The sequence below is a fragment of the Canis lupus genome, chromosome 4 (genome assembly GCF_011100685.1).
Source record: "Canis lupus familiaris isolate Mischka breed German Shepherd chromosome 4, alternate assembly UU_Cfam_GSD_1.0, whole genome shotgun sequence".
NCBI lineage: Eukaryota > Metazoa > Chordata > Mammalia > Carnivora > Canidae > Canis > Canis lupus.
The window spans coordinates 10,706,675-10,723,554 of record NC_049225.1 but is presented as its reverse complement, the minus strand read 5'-3'; the positions used below and the strand labels follow the sequence as shown (position 1 = coordinate 10,723,554).

Sequence of the window (16,880 nt, the reverse complement as noted above, 5' to 3'; positions counted from 1 at the left end):
TCCTGAATTTATTTATTTTTTACAATTCTCTTAGTTTTTAAAGTTTCTTCCTTAGTTGTTTATGCTTTTCCTTCTTCCACATGGGATTTGAAGTGGCTCAGACCTGGCTTCTGAGCTGCCTGCCAGGACCTTCCCCTCCTCCTGAATTCCAACTTCACATGTGAGCCACAATCTCCCACGCACGCTTCTCCCTGGTTAAAGCAGCCTCCTGCTCACTGAGACTGGAGATACATAGCTCTGATGTCCTCTTTCTATGTCACATCCAAATAGACATAAGGTCCTTTTGGGTCCCCTCTGCAGCATCTCTCACCCCATGGTCCTGCCTTTAGATGGGGCCTTCAGTGGCCTCTGCCCTGTGGTTGCGGCTCCTGCCTTCCCAGTCTTCCTAGCCTTCCATCCCTCTTTCTGTGTGACCCCTACCCTGATCAACACCCCTAGTGCTCCCTATTGCCCATGAATACCATTTGAGCTTCTTAGAGTGGTTAAGAAGCTTTCCAGTTTCTATCTTCAGAATGCTGTTTTTGGTTTGTTTTCTGTTGGTAGGACTATTTTGTCCAAATGTGTTTTCAAGTGATCACAAAAGGGTCTTATCTCTCTGAAGGAGGTGTGCAAATCTGATGGGAAAATGTAAAGATGAGCAAAACACCCTTTCTTTGTGAACGCGCAGCAGGAAGGTCAGTCTCAGGGGCTGGAGGCCCAGAGGTGAGGAAGGCACCCGGCGCCCCCCACCCCCCTCCCATGCAGGGCCTCCAGAAGAGAGGAGCTTGCCTGGAGCCCTTGTCTTTCTTTTTGAAAATGTACAGGTACAAAAGACAATTAGAGGCGGCAGAAAGACGATTCATAAAGCAAGCGAAAAGCAGAACTGAAACCCCAGCACCTATTAAAGAATAACAGAAAACAAGTGAAGGCTAGCAAGGGTGTGTTCCTATTAATAACACTATCCATTCATAGCGGGGGCGCTGGCTGAGTTTTTTTTTTTTTAAGATTTTATTTATTTATTCATGATAGTCACAGAGAGAGAGAGAGAGAGAGAGAGGCAGAGACACAGGCAGAGGGAGAAGCAGGCTCCATGCAGGGAGCCCGACGTGGGATTCGATCCCCGGTCTCCAGGATCGGGCCCTGGGCCAAAGGCAGGCGCCAAACCGCTGCGCCACCCAGGGATCCCTGGCTGAGTTTATTATCACCAAGTGCTCTACTAAACACCAAAAGATCCTTATTTCATTTGTGCAAGGACCAGCGCGAGCACCAGCGCGAACCACTTCACACCCAGAACAATTTCCCTGTCTGATAAATGGGAGCCACACAGTGGGTTACGGTGTGCCCGCGCTGCTCCTCGCGCTGGTCCTCTCGCTGCTCCTCCAGCCGGGGCACAGCCTGGCCCTTCCAGCACCTGCAGGCTTCCCCTGGCGTGAGGCTGCCCTTCTACAAAGCTGGAAAGACAGGCTTCAGCCCATGTTGAGATAATGCCTATGTGGGAGACAAGAATATTTATTCTAATTGCCCCGGAATTTGCAACATAGGAGCTGGGACTGCAGCATTGCTCATCTCCCTCCTTCTCATTGCCTTTCAAGTGTTGCCTCCCGGGGTCTCCTAGGAATGAGAAGCCAGCCTTTTACGGAGTCCTGCAATTCCTAAAGGCTTTTCTCTCAGCTATACAAAGACAGGGCGGCCAAAGCTTTGAAATGACCAGGTAGGGGCAGCCCGGGTGGCTCAGTGGTTTAGCTCTGCCTTCAGCCCAGGGCCTGATCCTGGAGACCCCGAATGGAGTCCCACATCGGGCTCCCTGCATGGAGCCTGCTTCTCCCTCTGCCTGTGTCTCTGCCTCTCTCTCTCTCTGCCTCTCGTGAATAAATAAAATCTTAAAAAAAAAAAAAAAAAAAAGAAAAAGAAAAAAGAAATGACCAGGTCACCGCCTGCAGGGGCTCAATTATGTTTTTTAGAAGAGGAACACCTTCCTTGTGAGTATTTCCATTTTCTCCTGTTACTTTTAGACTCTTGAAGTATACATTCACTGTAAAATACCTGAAAGCTCTTAGTTATTGCTGTTATAGATACACTTATTTTAATAAAACTGTGTGTTCTTGGGAAAAGCATCTCTTTCTGGCTTTTCTATTAGCTGGCTCAGGCTGTGGTTCTATCTGGGAAAGCCTGGACAGTTGGCTCTTTCTACCAGACCCAAGGTGGCCCTGTTCACCTGGATGGCAAGAACGAGGAAGAGGGAGCAGATGTGAACGTACTGAGACCGGATTCAGACAACAGCTCTCACTTCCTTTAAACACCTGCCCTACCTGTAGCCCCCATCCCTCTGGGCAAAACCCCCAGCTGCGATTTCCCTATTGTCCTTCTTTGCAATCATCTCAACACTCTCTATTTCATCTTGTCCAGCCACCATTGTCTCTTAAAGAAACACCCTCTACTAGGAACTCGTTGGTGCACACTGAGTAGCACTGTGTCATTTAGCTTGCAAAACTGAGTTCCTGAGATTTTACCATTTATAGATGTTTTGTAAATAGGGATTGTTTGAGTGGTGTGGAGGAACTGTCTACTTAAGTGAACTCCCCTGGGAATCCCTTTGTAAGGCAAAGAACTCTTCTGTGATGTTGAAAATGTGAATTGATCTGTTTTGGAATGTGAGCATAGAAGATTTTCTTAGTGTGGCCTCATGTGCAGCATGTGGGGGAGTTACAGTCGCAATGCGAGATGACACCCGGCTGGCTGTCTCTGCTTCTTTCCAGCCTTCTGCAGTAAGAGACGGCTCCTCTCCACCCGGGTGGCAGGATTTGGATGTGAAGAATAAAATTTGCCATGACATCAAATACACAATTGTGACAGCCCCCTGCTAATTTAAAAGATTTTGTGTTAGGCTTTTAAGTCCTTTCGGGGGTTCTTTTCATCCTCTTATACAAGGAATGCTGCTCTTGACTCAATTAATCTGGTGGCTAATTTAAAGATAGAATTTTCATACCAGGACCTCAGCTGGGTAAGGGCAACATGGGCGCCAGTGCTGGATGATATTTAAAACAGTTTACATGATAATCATGTGTTTTCAAGAGGTGGTATTAAACCAAAGCGGATTAAAGACAGCTCCATATTTTATAACCCTTTCCTCATTTTGGTGTTTTTATGTTTTTCTTCTGTCTTCATCATAGGGAAAGTCACAATGCTCCTCGAAACTGTTAAACTGATAATGAAACAAATCCTAAAGCTGTATTTTTATATCATTCTGCCCTTGCCATCCTCTGGGTCTGACAACCAGGTCTGAGATGACACTAGAGACTCAACTGAACGTGGCATGAACGTGGGCCTTATCCACATGTGTGACAGACGAAGCTCCTCACGGACAGGAGCGGGGGTGGCAGCCTTGTGCACACAATCCCTGCCCCCCTACCCTGCACACCGGCACACAGACCAATACTTTCACCAAAACCTCTCCACACACACTTACACACACAGCCTCCCCACTCCTAACAGGCATACACACCAATATACATTTGCCTACACACACTCATACATACTTTTCAATATACCCTCACTAACACATACTCCAACACACAGACATACAGATCAACACACATTCACACACAGCCGTCCCCTGCAGGCGCACAGACCAAAACACATTCCACCACACACACTCATACTCACACATACCTCCCAACGCAGACACCCAACACACAGACACACACACCAAACACCCACATAGGGACTTTAAGCTCTACCAGAATGCTTACCTAGGCTGCCTGAAGCATGTCCGTGGCTGGGGGCCATGAGTAGTGTTCAATTGGTTAAATAGGGAGGCCACTAGATTGAGGTGTTTCTGATGGCCTGATGGCTTACAGCCTATGCACTCAAACTAAAACTTAAGCCTGTAGATGTCTCAAGGTTTCAAAATTGTAAGCTAAAGACAACCAATCACAAACAGCTACCAAGGCTTTAAGCCAGAGCCAATCAAAAAACTTCCATTCCTTGCTTCAGAAACTTCTCTTTGTCTTTCCCCTAACTCTTATTGGTGGAGGCGCCTAACCACTTCTGGTTTGAGTCCATTTTAAAATTAAAGTAAGCATTTTAACATGCTTCAGTTTATCTTTTATGATAGAGATAGACTCAAAGCTAGCCCCCACCTGGTGGGGTCAGGTCAACCCTGCCAGGTCATTTGCTGGGTCAAGAATGGCTCTCTATCAAGGGTCTTCAAATTTTGTGCTCATACTTTCTAATACATTTTCCCATAAAATTACATGGCTCATATATTTTTCAGTTGCCATCTAAAATGTTTCATATATGTTTAAAAAATCACAGAGAAGAATTTTTAGCATATTGTACATACTGATATTTAAAAATAAAACTGCTATATCCTTCTTTTAATAGACTCCAGTGGAATTATAGTAATTTGATGATTACTAATAACCACTTCCATGAATACATGACCAAATGTACTTTAATGGTTGGAAATTTTACATTGTTCCCTTTTCTCTTTGAATAGCTATTTCCATGTCATTTCCACCAATCCTAATCTAATCCAAAATCCTAAAAATCTGATCTAGTCATAAAAGTTTGTCTTTTGTTGATCATCCCATCTTAGGTCTCTCCAAATAGATGTAATTTGAAATCTAAAAATTTTAACATCCTAGTGACCATAAATCACTATTTATTTAAAGTTTTTTTCTTTTCTGGATTGCATTCTCATGATAATTGATCAAAATAATAATATAGCATACATTTTGACATTTAATATAGCACACATTTAAATAAAAGATGAAACTAAAATTTGATTTAAGATATTTTTCTTAATGAAAGACTAGATCTTTTAAAAAATTATCAGTACAGATGGATGATCCCTATGTTAGTTCAGCATACATTCTCTCTTATTTTTCCTCTTTATATAGGTAAAGAATAAAAAACATTGGTCAAATGAATGGATGGGAATGAAGTAAGTTGCAAATTTTCCTCAATTCTTTGAATTCCTTCTGAGTTACATGCCAATGATTAAATAGCAATTTAACACAATGAAAATAGTTTTTAATGATCTATGGGCATATAGGATAAGATCCTTTCTTCAGTTGCATAGAGAAAAAAAGAATCACATACTACAACCCTCCCCCAACCCTCGCAAAAGTGTTAGCCACTCAACTGTTACAGACATTCCCTTAAATGGTCTCAAGATCACTGGGAAGTTTGTGTCCCTTAGAAACAATGCACCACAAGATGCTAGAAAGTCAGCCTTGTGTGGGGTGGTGAGAAAGGAGAACCCCATATCCTCTACAGGCACATTCTCAGGCAGATCAATTTTAGGGAAGAGTAGTTATGGAAATTGAGGATCTGAAAATAGATTATCTTAAGATGATTACACATCCAAGCAGTTCCTGGAAAGCCTTCCATTTCCTCTAGAAATACGCATACTGCCATACAAAGATTGCTCCCATAGGTTTTCTCATTGAAGTGGGTGGGGATAGTCAGAAAATAAGACCTAAATCTCTAAAATTGTTAATATAGACATGATTGCACCTTGGCCTGATATGCTATTTAAAGCAATAAAAATAATAGCTGTAATCTATTTAGCATATATATAGTTTTGCAGATTCTCTTTGTATGAATGTATCTCATATTGAGATATTTAGTCTTCCGCTGAGTGTGAAGTGGATTCAGAGCCTGAGTTGCCTGATGAACTGGGGGCCTTGAGCCAGTAAAATCTGCATATTAACATTGATGTGACATTGTTTATCTCCACAGGCCAGTGAGGCCTGAGGATATTTGAATCATCCTCACAACAGTCCTGCAAGAAGATGTTGTGACTTCCTTTTTTTTAGATAAGAAAGCAGAAGCTCAGAGAAGTCATGTTACTTGCCCAAGAGCACACAGCAAGTAAGTACTATATTTGGCATTTGGACTTTTAATGTCATATGAGACAATGTCAGAAGACCTTCTGAGTGGGTGAGTCTGGGATTAATTTGGGAGATTATTTCGTTGCACTACCTTCTACTGTAGCTATGCAAAGAAAGGTCACAACCATGTGAGCAATTTCTGAATTTCAGTTTTATAACCCAGGAAAGATAGAGCTGCAAAACAACTGATCTAAGTTCACATGGTGACAATCAAATCAATAACAGCTTATAAAATACTAATTGCTTACTCATTTTGGAAGTAATATAGCTCAGTTGCTAAGGATGATGAATCTGGACATACAGCTAAGATTCAAACGTCAGATCCACCACTCACAAACTCTGTGGGCTTGGATAAAGTACTTAACTTTTCTGTGTCTTGATTTTCTTATTTTGAAACATAGACATAATGATAGTACTAGCTTCATAAGATTATTATGGAAATTAAAGTAGGACAAGTAAAATGTTTGGAAGAGTTTCAGGATGACACATAGAAAGCACTCAATAAGTACAAGCAAGTGTCAGGAAAAATATTGGAAGACCTTAAAAAATGATTGTGATAAAATATATATAAATATATTGTGGTAAAATATTGTGGTAAAATATATATAAAATTTACCACTTTCAGCATTTTTAAGTGTACAGTTCAATGGCATTAAGTATGTTCACATCGGGACACCTGAGTGGCTCAGTGGTTGAGCGGCTGCCTTCGGCTTGGATAGTGATCCTGGGGTCCTGGGATTGAGTTCCGCATTGGGGTCCCCACAGGGAGCCTTCTTCTCCCTCTGCCTATGTCTCTGCCTCTCTCTCTGTGTCTCTCATGAATAAGGAAATCATCTTTTTTTTTTTTTTTTTTTTTTAGAGACACAGAAAGAGAGAGGCAGAGACAGGCAAAGGGAGAAGCAGGCTCCATGCAGGGAGCCCAATGTGGGACTCGATCCGGGGTCTCCAGGATCAGGCCCTGGGCTGAAGGCAGCGCTAAACCACTGAGCCACCTGGGCTGCCCAAGAAATAATCTTAAAAAAAAAAAAAAAAAAAAAAGGACATTCACATTGTTTGTGCATCCCTCACTGCCATCTATCTCTAGAACTTTTTGATCTTCCCAAACTGAAACTCTATACTCATTAAACAAGAATCTCCCATTCCCCCTGCCCTGAGACTCTGGCAACCTCCATTCTACTTTCTGTATCTTTAGATTTGCCTATGCTAGGTACCTAATGTAAGTGGAATCATACAGTATTTGTTCTTTTGTGGCTGGCTTATTTCCCTTAGCATAATGTCTTTAATATCCCTGTTATAACATGTGTCAGAATTTCCTTTTTTAAAAAAAGATATTTATTTATTTGAGAGAGAAAAAGAAGTAGAGAGAGAGCTTGGAGGTGAGGAACAGAGGCAGAGGGAAAGAATCTCAAGCAGACTCCCCATTAAGCATGGAGCTGGATGCAGGGCTAGATTTCACATGACCCTGAGTTCATGACCTGAGCCGAAATCAAGAGTCTGTCACTTAACCCACTGGGCCACCCAGGTGCCCCAAATCTCCTCTCTCTCTCTCTTTTTTTTAAAGATTTTATTTATTTATTCATGATAGAGAGAGAGAGAGAGAGAGGCAGAGACAGAAGCAGGCTCCATGCAGGGAACCCAACACGGGACTTGATCCCGGGACTCCAGGATCACACCCTGGGCCAAAGGCAGGCACTAAACCACTGAGCCACCCAGGGAATCCCCTCTCCTCTCTTTTTAAAGCTGAATTTTTATAGATCAATCACTACAGTGGTTTTGATTTGTATCTCCCTAATGATTAGTGATGTTGAGCATCTTTTCATGTGCTTATTAGCCATTTATATTTCTTCTTTGACCCATTGTTTAAGAGTATGTTGTTTAATATTTATATAAATTTGGTAATTTTCCAGTTTTCTCTCTGTTATTAATTTCTAACTTCATCCCACTGTGGTCTAGAATATTCTTTGCATGATATTTATATTTTAAAATCTATTGGGAATTAATTTGTAGCCTAACATATGGTAAATCCTACAGAATGTCCCATGTGGACTTGAGAAGAATGTGTATTCTGTTGGTGGGTAGAGTGTTCTGTACACATCTATTAGATCTAGTTGGCTTATTGTGTTGTATAAGCCCTCCCTTTTATTCCATTTCTTTACTTATCTTCTGTCTTGGTTGTTCCAACTAGTATTGAGAGTAGGATATTATTCTAGAGCTATCTATTTCTCCTTTCAGTTCTATCAATTTTTGCTTTTGCTTCATATATTTTGATGGTCTATTATTAAATACATGAATGTTTATAATTGTTATATCTTCTTGCTGTGTTGAATCTCTTCTTAATATATAAAGTCCTTGAGATGCCTGGGTGGCTCAGTGGTTGAGCATCTGCCTTTGGCTCAGGGCATGATCCCATGGCCTGGGATTGAGTCCCACATCCAGCTCCCTGCATGGAGCCTGCTTCTCCCTCTGCCTCTGTCTCTGCCTCTCTCTGTGTGAGTCTCTTATGAATAAATAAATAAAATTTTATATATATATATATAATATCTTTCTTTGTCTCTCATAAACTTATTTGACCTATAGTTTATTTTATCTGATGTTAGTATAGCCCACCTCTGATCTCTTTTATTTTCTATTTGCATGGAATATCTTTTTCCATGCTTTCACTTTCAATCTATTTGCATATTTGAATCTAGCGAGTCTCTTGTAGACAACATATAGTGGGATCATGTTTTTTAAATCCTTCCTAAAAACCCAACCAATCTCATCTTTTGATTGGAGAGTTTAATCCACTTATATTTAAAGTAATTACTGACAAGGAGAAACTTACTTCTGTCATTTTGCTATTTGTTTTCTTTTTTTAAAAAAGATTTTATTTATTCATGATAGATGCACACAGAGAGAGGCAGATACATAAGCAGAGGGAGAAGCAGACTCCCTGTGGGGAGCTGGATACGGGACTCCATCCCAGGACCCTGAGATCATGTCCTGAGCCAAAGGCAGATGCTCAACCACTGAACAACCCAGTTGCCCTGCTATTTATTTTCTATATGCCTCATAACTTGTTTGTCCCTCATTTCTTGCATTACTATCTTTTTTTGTGTTTATTAACTTTTTTTGTAGTAAAGCATTTTTTAGTTCCCTTCTCATTTTCTTTTGTGTATATCTATAGCTGTGTGTGTGTGTGTGTGTGTGTGTGTGATTACCATGGTGATTGCATTTAGCATCTTAAAGTTATAAGACTCTAATTTGGATTTAAACCAGCTTAACTCAATAACACACAAAAAAACCTCTGCTCCTTTTGATCCTGTCTATTTCAGTTGATGTCACAAAATTGCCTCTATATGCATTTTTGTCCACAGACTGTTGTTTTTGTATGACTAGTCTCTTAAGTCTGTAGAAAACAAAAAGTAGAGTTACAGACCAAAGTTAGAGTAATAGTAGCTTTCATAATTATAAAATGTGTATCTACTTTTACCAGAGATGTTCATTTCTTTATATAGCTTTGAATATATCTAGTGCCCTTCAGCTTGAAGAACTCCTTTTATCCTTTTTTTTTTTTTTTTTTTTTTAAGGACAGATCTAGGGGTCATGAATTCTCTCAGCTTTAATTTATTTTGGGAATATCTTAACTCCTCTTAGTTTTTTGGAGGGCAGTTTTGCTGGAAACAGAATTTTTGGTTGACAGCTTTTATTTACTTCAACACTTTGAATTTATCAACTCACTGTCTCCTGGCCTCCAAGATTTCTGATGAGAAATCTGCTGATAATATTACTAGGGATCCTTTGTATGTGATGAGTCACTTCTTTATTGCTGCTTTCAAGATCCTCTCTTTGTCTTTTGCTCTTGAAAGTCTGATCATAATGCACCTTCCTGTGGGTCTCTTTGAGTTTATTTTACTTGGAGTTCATTCTGCTTCTTGGATGTTTGTATTCACGTTTTTCATAATTTTTTGTTGTTGTTGTTTATTGTTCAGATAAACCCTCTGTCCCTCTTTCCTCTCTTTGCTTTCTGGGACTACCACAGTGCATATGTTCATGAGCTTGATGGTGTTGCATAGGTCCCTTGGCTGTGTTCACTTTCTTCATTTTTTTTTCTTCCTCAGATTCAATAACTTCAATTGTCCTATCTTCAAGTTCATTGGTTTTCTTCTGTCAAATCTGCTCTGAATCACTCTAGTAAATTTTTAATTTCAGCTATTGTAATATTAGTTCCAGGATTTCTTTTTGGTTTCTTTTTTATGTTTTCTATCTATTGATATTTCATTTTCTTCACATGTTGTTTTCTTGACTTTGTCCATGTCTTTTATTAACTCTTCAAGTATTTTGAAGATCGTTTTAGTTTGTCTAGTAAATCCACCATTTGATATTTCTCAGGGATAGTTTCTGTTCATTTATTTTTTCCCCTTGAATGGATTATACTGCTCTTTTTTATGGTGTGCCTTGTGATTTTGTTGTTCTTGTTGTTGAAAACTGGACACTTGCATCTTATAACGTGGTAATTCTGGAGATTCAATTTTCCCGCTTTCCCAGGGTTTGCTTGTTGTTGACAGGTGTCTCTCTGCCAGGGATGTAAGCTTTAGGTGTAAACTTAAGGTCTTCTCAGGTCTTTACTGAGTTTATATTTTTCCTTGTTATATGCTGTTGTTTGAATATCCTGGTCCTTAAATGTCTGGTTCTCTAAAGGGGTAAAAAGTGAAAAATGAAGGGAAAAGGGATTCTAACATTTTAAATCTTTATGAAGTCATTTCAGCAGGAGAGGGAGTGGCTTCCAACAATGGCTGCCCACCAGTATGTGTGAACCTCCACAGTCAGAAGTAGCAATCAGTGATCAGACCACAGATTCCTGTTACTTGGAGAACAAGGTCCTTGGTGTCCAATATGGCTCTCATAAGTTGTGTGTAAGCTGCTCCTGGAATGTGGAGAGAGATACTTGCCATGAGGCTGGAGGTTGAGGGATGAGTAGCTGCTACCGGCCCAAGAGCTGAAATTGACTGAAATTAATTTACAATTTACTATCCAAGCCTTCCCCTGGCAGTTGCAAACCTTCAGTAGTCTTTTGATATGGACTGAATTAGGTTCTCCCAAAATTCATATATTGAAGTCCTAACACTCTCTGTGATTGTCTTTGGAGATAGGATCTTTAGAGAAGTAATTAAAGTTAAATGAGGTCAAAAGAGTGTGGTTCTAATCCAGAGGGACTGGTATCTTTCTAGGAAGAGAAAGAGATAACAGAGCATTCTCTCTCTTTTTCTCTCTCCCTCTTTTCCCACCACCCCTCTCTGCATGCACAGGGAAGGCCATGTGATAACACATTAAGAAGACAGTTACCTACTGAGAAGAGAAGTCTTAACAGAAATCAAACATGATGGTTTGGCACCTGGATCTTGGACTCCTAGTCTCTATAACTGTGAGAAAATACTGTTCTGTTATTTAAGCTGCCAAATCTGTGGTATTCTGTTATGGCAACCCAAACTGACTAATACATTTCCAGAGTTCTAAAAGAGTTATGTCAGATTTTGTGAGTGTAATTTTTGTGTAGGTGGGGAGAAGGATTCCTGGTACTTCCTTCTCTAGTTCCCTATCTTAAAGACTTTCCAGAGGAATAGAAAAATTGCTGTTTATCTTCAGTGAGAAACCAAATGTTATGTGGGGCACAGCTTTGTGAGTTTTCTGATTTTATATAGTTTGTACTTTTAATTGCAGATAACTGTAGCAAAGTAAACGATTCTTGTAGCTTGACATGGAAGTTATTTCTGTTTTGTGAAGAGACAATCTGACTTCCCTTATCACCTCTACCACACTCCATATGTTTCAGGATTATTGTATGTTATATTTCAATTTTTTTCCTCTATAAAAATTATATTCATTCGTTATAAATCAGACTTCACTGAAATTTTAGAAAAAAAGTTTAATCATTTTTCTTAAAAACATTTTGTCAAACATTTGTTTTGAAATGGCTTTATTTTCTTTATTTTGTATGCAGAGAAACAATCACATTTTTGTGTCAGATTCTTATTATTATGAACTCTCATCAGACCCTCTATATTTAAAAATTACAAGTAACAAGTTAACAAGAATCATTAAGTCTTTGTCATGTACAGATAGTTTTTGTTGTATCTTAAGGCTTGCCTGAGGCTCTGTGATAAAAGTACAGACCAGAGATTATGTCTTCAACAAAGACCATCTCAGTGACTCATGGAAGAGGTGTACCAGGTAGTTCAAACTACTGATACTTCAAAGAATAGACTCTTGGGTACAGGCTTTTGACGATGTTTAGGCTATGCCTGTAGGCTGAGTCAGGATTTCCAGAATATTTTAGTTGAGACACATATGGCTTCATGAAATAATAAACCAAGAACCAGCAGAACAGCAATAATTTCATAGAACTGAATGAATTAATGAGAGAAATTTTATTGTAACTATTTGGTATACTGTGCATTTGTTTCAATGTTCTATTTTCTGGATATAAAAGGATGCTTTTTTTCTTCTAAAGTTCTCTGTAGCCAGCCCTCGTGGCTCAGCGGTTTAGCGCCGCCTACAGCCCAGGGCCTGATCCTGGAGACCCAGGATCGGATCCCATGTCCGGCTCCCTGCATGAAGCCTGCTTCTCCCTCTGCCTGTGTCTCTGCCTCTTTCTCTCCTCTCTGTGTATTCTCATGAATAAATAAATAAAATCTTCTAAAAAAATAAAGTTCTCTGTAATATACAACAATTTAGTAAATTTCACTTTGGTAAAGTGAAATATAACATGTAAAATTATATTAGATTTTCACTGTTCTCACAGAATTCAGACTTACTAAGTCTCCTTACTACTTTAGTTATTTGCATAGTTTCAGTAAGAAACTGTCTTAATTTCTACCAGGATATAATTAAACAAATTGATGGTACAACCAGGGTTTTTCTGGAGTGTCTTGTTTGAGAACAATGCTCACTAAATCAGGTATGACAAACCGCTTTTAAGGACTAAGGTTTATACAATGTCTGCATAATCGTGCAAGCTGGCTCACAGAGGCCAGACTTGTTAGTGTTCTAGGTTACTTCCTGGTGGTTTAGGATAGTTGGGACACGTCCAGAAAAGAATTTAAATTTATAGGACTGCAGGAGAAATCTGGTAGAGAGAGTTTCTTGGGTGTGGTTTTTCTAGCTCTAGAAGAGCAGATAATAGAAGTTCTTAAAATCCAAGCTGATCCTTTATACAAAAAACTCCAGTAAAAAGCTAGTTCTAGATGCTTCACAGCACTCTCAAGGAGGCCTGTGGGGTAGTTAGCACTCTTGCTGCATCTGTGGAAATAACCAAGCCAAAGCCGATGAAAGCCTCATTTTGTAGTCAAGAATCATCTTTCTTTGAGACTAATATGATTGTGAAGGACAGACACTGTCAGAAAAAAAAAATGTAATAGAATTTGAAGTGACCAAGAATATTCTCTTGTCCTCAGTGGAAAACTAGTGTTTCATGTATAACCTTCTGAGTTATCTGATTCTGTGGGGTTGACAACTTTCATGCTCTTTGAGCTATTTTACAACTCTGAAAGTCGTAGGTAAATGATAGCAAAGCAAAAAATGCTTGCCTGTAGACATAAATTCTGTGTGGTAGAAGACAATTTAGTTCCACTGTCATGGAAAAAAGCAGTTTTTGTATCTATTTGACTTGGAAATTTATTTCACAGCCTGTATTTCTGTTCTTAGAACTAGTGTAACATCTTACTTACTCCTAAATGAGTTAAATAAAATCTTTGACCTGTGCTTATTTTTATATTTGAGTGAAAGTAATGCTTGTACCTTAAAAAAAATATAACCTTACTACTTCTCCTATTCCATTTATTTAGTCAACATTCTATAAGCATTTTGCTATATGCTAGACTACTGTCTTCTTCCCAAGGAACCCACAATTTAGGAAGAGAGAGAAAAGTAAACCAACAATTACTGTGTAGTGTTTAAGGTCTGTGTTAGAAGAGGCTGCGCAAAGGTCTAGGAGCACAGAAGAGGGCTGAGTTCCATGCTCTTGTCAGAGTATGAGGTTTGTGTGTCTGGGGAAGAGCGAATAAGAATGTGTTGTTGGGACATAGCCACTTGGAGTGTGGCATATCGATGGTAGCAACTTAACTCTAAGTTCATACCCTTTCTCCTGAGAGATTTGGCTGCTATTGGAATTTGCAAGGACAATGCCTTTGTGGTTCCTCATTGACTGAAGCCCAGAGACATTGGCTGCTGTGATGGTTAATTTTATGTGCCAGCTTGACTGGACTGCAGGGTGCCCAAACATGTGGTCAAACATTATTCTGGGTGTGTCTGTGAGGGTGTTTGTGGATAAGATTAAAATTTGAATCAGTGGACTGAGTAAAACAGATGGCTCTTCCCAATGTGGGTGGGTCTCCTCCAATCCTTCTCAGGCCTGAATAGAAAAAAAAGGCTGACTCTTCTGCAAATAAGAGGGAACTCCTCCAGTCTGACTGCTTTGAGCTGAGACATGAGGTTTTTTTTTTCCTGCCTTTGGGCTCATACTGAAATATCGGCTCTCCTGAATCTCTAACTTGCCAACTGGAGATCTTGGGACTTGTCAGTTTCTATAACTGTGTGAGCCAAGTCCTTATAATAAATTTCCTTCTGTATATATATTCTAAGGGGACTGTTTCTCTGGAGAACTCTGATTAATATAGCTGCCTTGGTCCAGACTGGCTCTCTCTCTCTCCTCTCCCTCTAGCCCCAGAAAAAACAACAACAACAACAACAAAAACCCCCTACTCCTCTTCCATTTGATACTAGTTTTTTCTTGATATGCCACAGGATAAACCACAGACTGAAGTTCTGTCGCTAGACCACTCTTAATCCCAGTTTTTATGTGTAATTTTTACAATATAAAAACATTGCAGTGAAGATGGGACAAAACTACAATCCACCTTAAAGTAAGCAGCTCCTGGACTTCCTTTGGATGTACTTTGTGTCTCAGCTGACGTGTTTTAGCTTGCTCATTCACTCTTTTGCCACTCTAGGTTCTCTCTAGGAAGGCCTGCCTAACACCAGCCCTGCTAGATTTTCAGTGTCCCTCCTACTAGGCCAAGGATGACTTTAGCACCTCTCAGGACTTGTCTATGGATGTCTGAGTGTGATCTAGGCTCCCTCTCTATGCCAGGCTCCTCTGGAGTCCTGCTTCTGCCCAGTATGCCCATTAACCATGGCTCCTTGCTTTGGGCAACTTTGCCTTCTTTTTCTTTGCCTTCATTTCAAAAGAATGGTCCCCCAAAGATGTCCACATCCTAGTCCTTAGAACCTATGACTGTGTAGGTTACCTCACAAAGGAGATTTAAGGTTGCAGATGGCATTAAGGCTGTTAATCAGCTGATCTTCAGATAGGGAGATTATTCTGGTAGGCCCAGTATAATCACAAGGTCCTTAAATGTGGTAACTGGAGACAGAGGAGAGAGTTAGAGAAGGAGATGTTAAGGTTATCTGAGTGATATTATTGGGAAGGATGAGGCCTCCAGTTGCTGGCTTTGAGCATGAAGGAAGGGGCCACAAGCAAGGAATGTGAACAGCTGATAGAAGCTGGAAAAGGAGCCTCCAGAGGGAACACCTTGGTTTTAGTCCAAGGAGACCCCTTTTTTGACTTCTAATCTTGAGAACAGTAAGATAATACTTTAGAGTCATTCTAAGCCACTAAATTTATGGTATTTTGCTACAGTAGTGATAGGAAAGTACTACGCAGACTCCTTTCTGAAATGGATCTTCCTAGAAGCTGCCGGATCCCAGTGGCCAAGGACAAATCTTTGATCGTGACTTATTCCAACTTATTCCAGCTGCAGGCTGCATTTGGTTACTGTTGGGAGTCTTCTTTACCCACTGGATGGCCTGTTGATCTTCTGTCCTCTTGCCTGAGGGGGATTTCTATTTCTGAGCTCAGTGGTCAGGAGGGCCAGCCTCATGGATGGACAACGGAGCCCTGTGCTCAGAAGAGCCCCAGGCTTGGAGTCTTGTACTCTGTAGTGGCAGTCTTGAAATTCTTAATAGTTTTATCTTTGAATCTGTGCTTTGCAAGCTAAGTTCAATGGGACAATGGAGTACGTGCCAGCCCTTAAAGCCTTGGCTTCTACAGGATTCTGACTCTGCCATCTCTTGCCTCCTTGGAATGGGTCCTCGGTCACTGGCTCATCCACCCCGAGTGCCCCCTGGGTGGCCCAGAGCAGGGACCTGGGTGCAGGTTCCAGGAGGAGTGGAGCCCCTATATCTTGAGGTGGGCACAGTTTGTCTTCACCCCAGCCTGGCAGCACTATGGCTACACTGGTGGCAGCTGGGAGGTATAGGGTGAGTGGCTCACGTATCCCTTATCCAGATGCCTGGCCTTTCCTGCTCTTGTCAGAGTATAGAAGTGCCCTTGGGGTCACTTATCTGCTGGGGATTGGGGTATCAGGCCTGTGGGAAGTGAAGATGTCTGCCCTCCTTTCTTGCTCCCAGCCAGGGCCGGGTGCCTCCACCCAATGGTTGGTGGAGAAGAAAGCTGGCATTCAGAGTTGCAGGATGGCCCTGCCTCTGTGAAGGTCTACACTCACTCTGTGAGTGCCCCGGCCTGAAGATGCAACACATGAAATGGCAAATAAATCTACCATGACAGATTGACAGAGTGAGCATGAAAGAAAAAAAAAAAAAGGCTTTGTATGGGGCACCTGGGAGGCTCAGTGGGTTAAGCGTCTCCCTTCAGCACAGGGCGTGCTTTCAGGTTCCTGGGATAGAGCCCCGTATTGGGCTCCCTGTTCAGCAGGGCGGGGTCTGCTTCTCCCTCTGCCTCTGCCCCAATTCCTGTGCTTTTTGTTCCACTCACTCCATGTCTCAAAAAAAAAAAAAAAAAAAAAAAAAAGGCCTTGCATGTTCATGCACTTAATGGCATTTTTATGCTGCTTTTTAAGCAAGAGGACCTGCAGTTTCTTTTTGCTCAGGGGCAATTTAGGAAGCTGATCTTTATGATCTGGCACATTTGACAGATCATCCCTGTGCCCAAGGAGCAGTGGCTGGTTC

At 40.8% G+C, this 16,880-nt stretch overlaps 1 long non-coding RNA gene across 1 annotated transcript; it reads right to left on the bottom strand.

The window, feature by feature from the left end:
• Nucleotides 1-9,578: 9,578 nt before the first annotated feature.
• Nucleotides 9,579-11,330, bottom strand: LOC111095697. The gene is made up of 3 exons (XR_005357559.1): nucleotides 11,202-11,330; nucleotides 10,660-10,782; nucleotides 9,579-10,550 (listed from the first exon to the last, which is right to left on the bottom strand). It is a non-coding gene; the product is annotated as an uncharacterized LOC111095697 (long non-coding RNA).
• Between the last annotated feature and the right edge of the window lie 5,550 nt (nucleotides 11,331-16,880).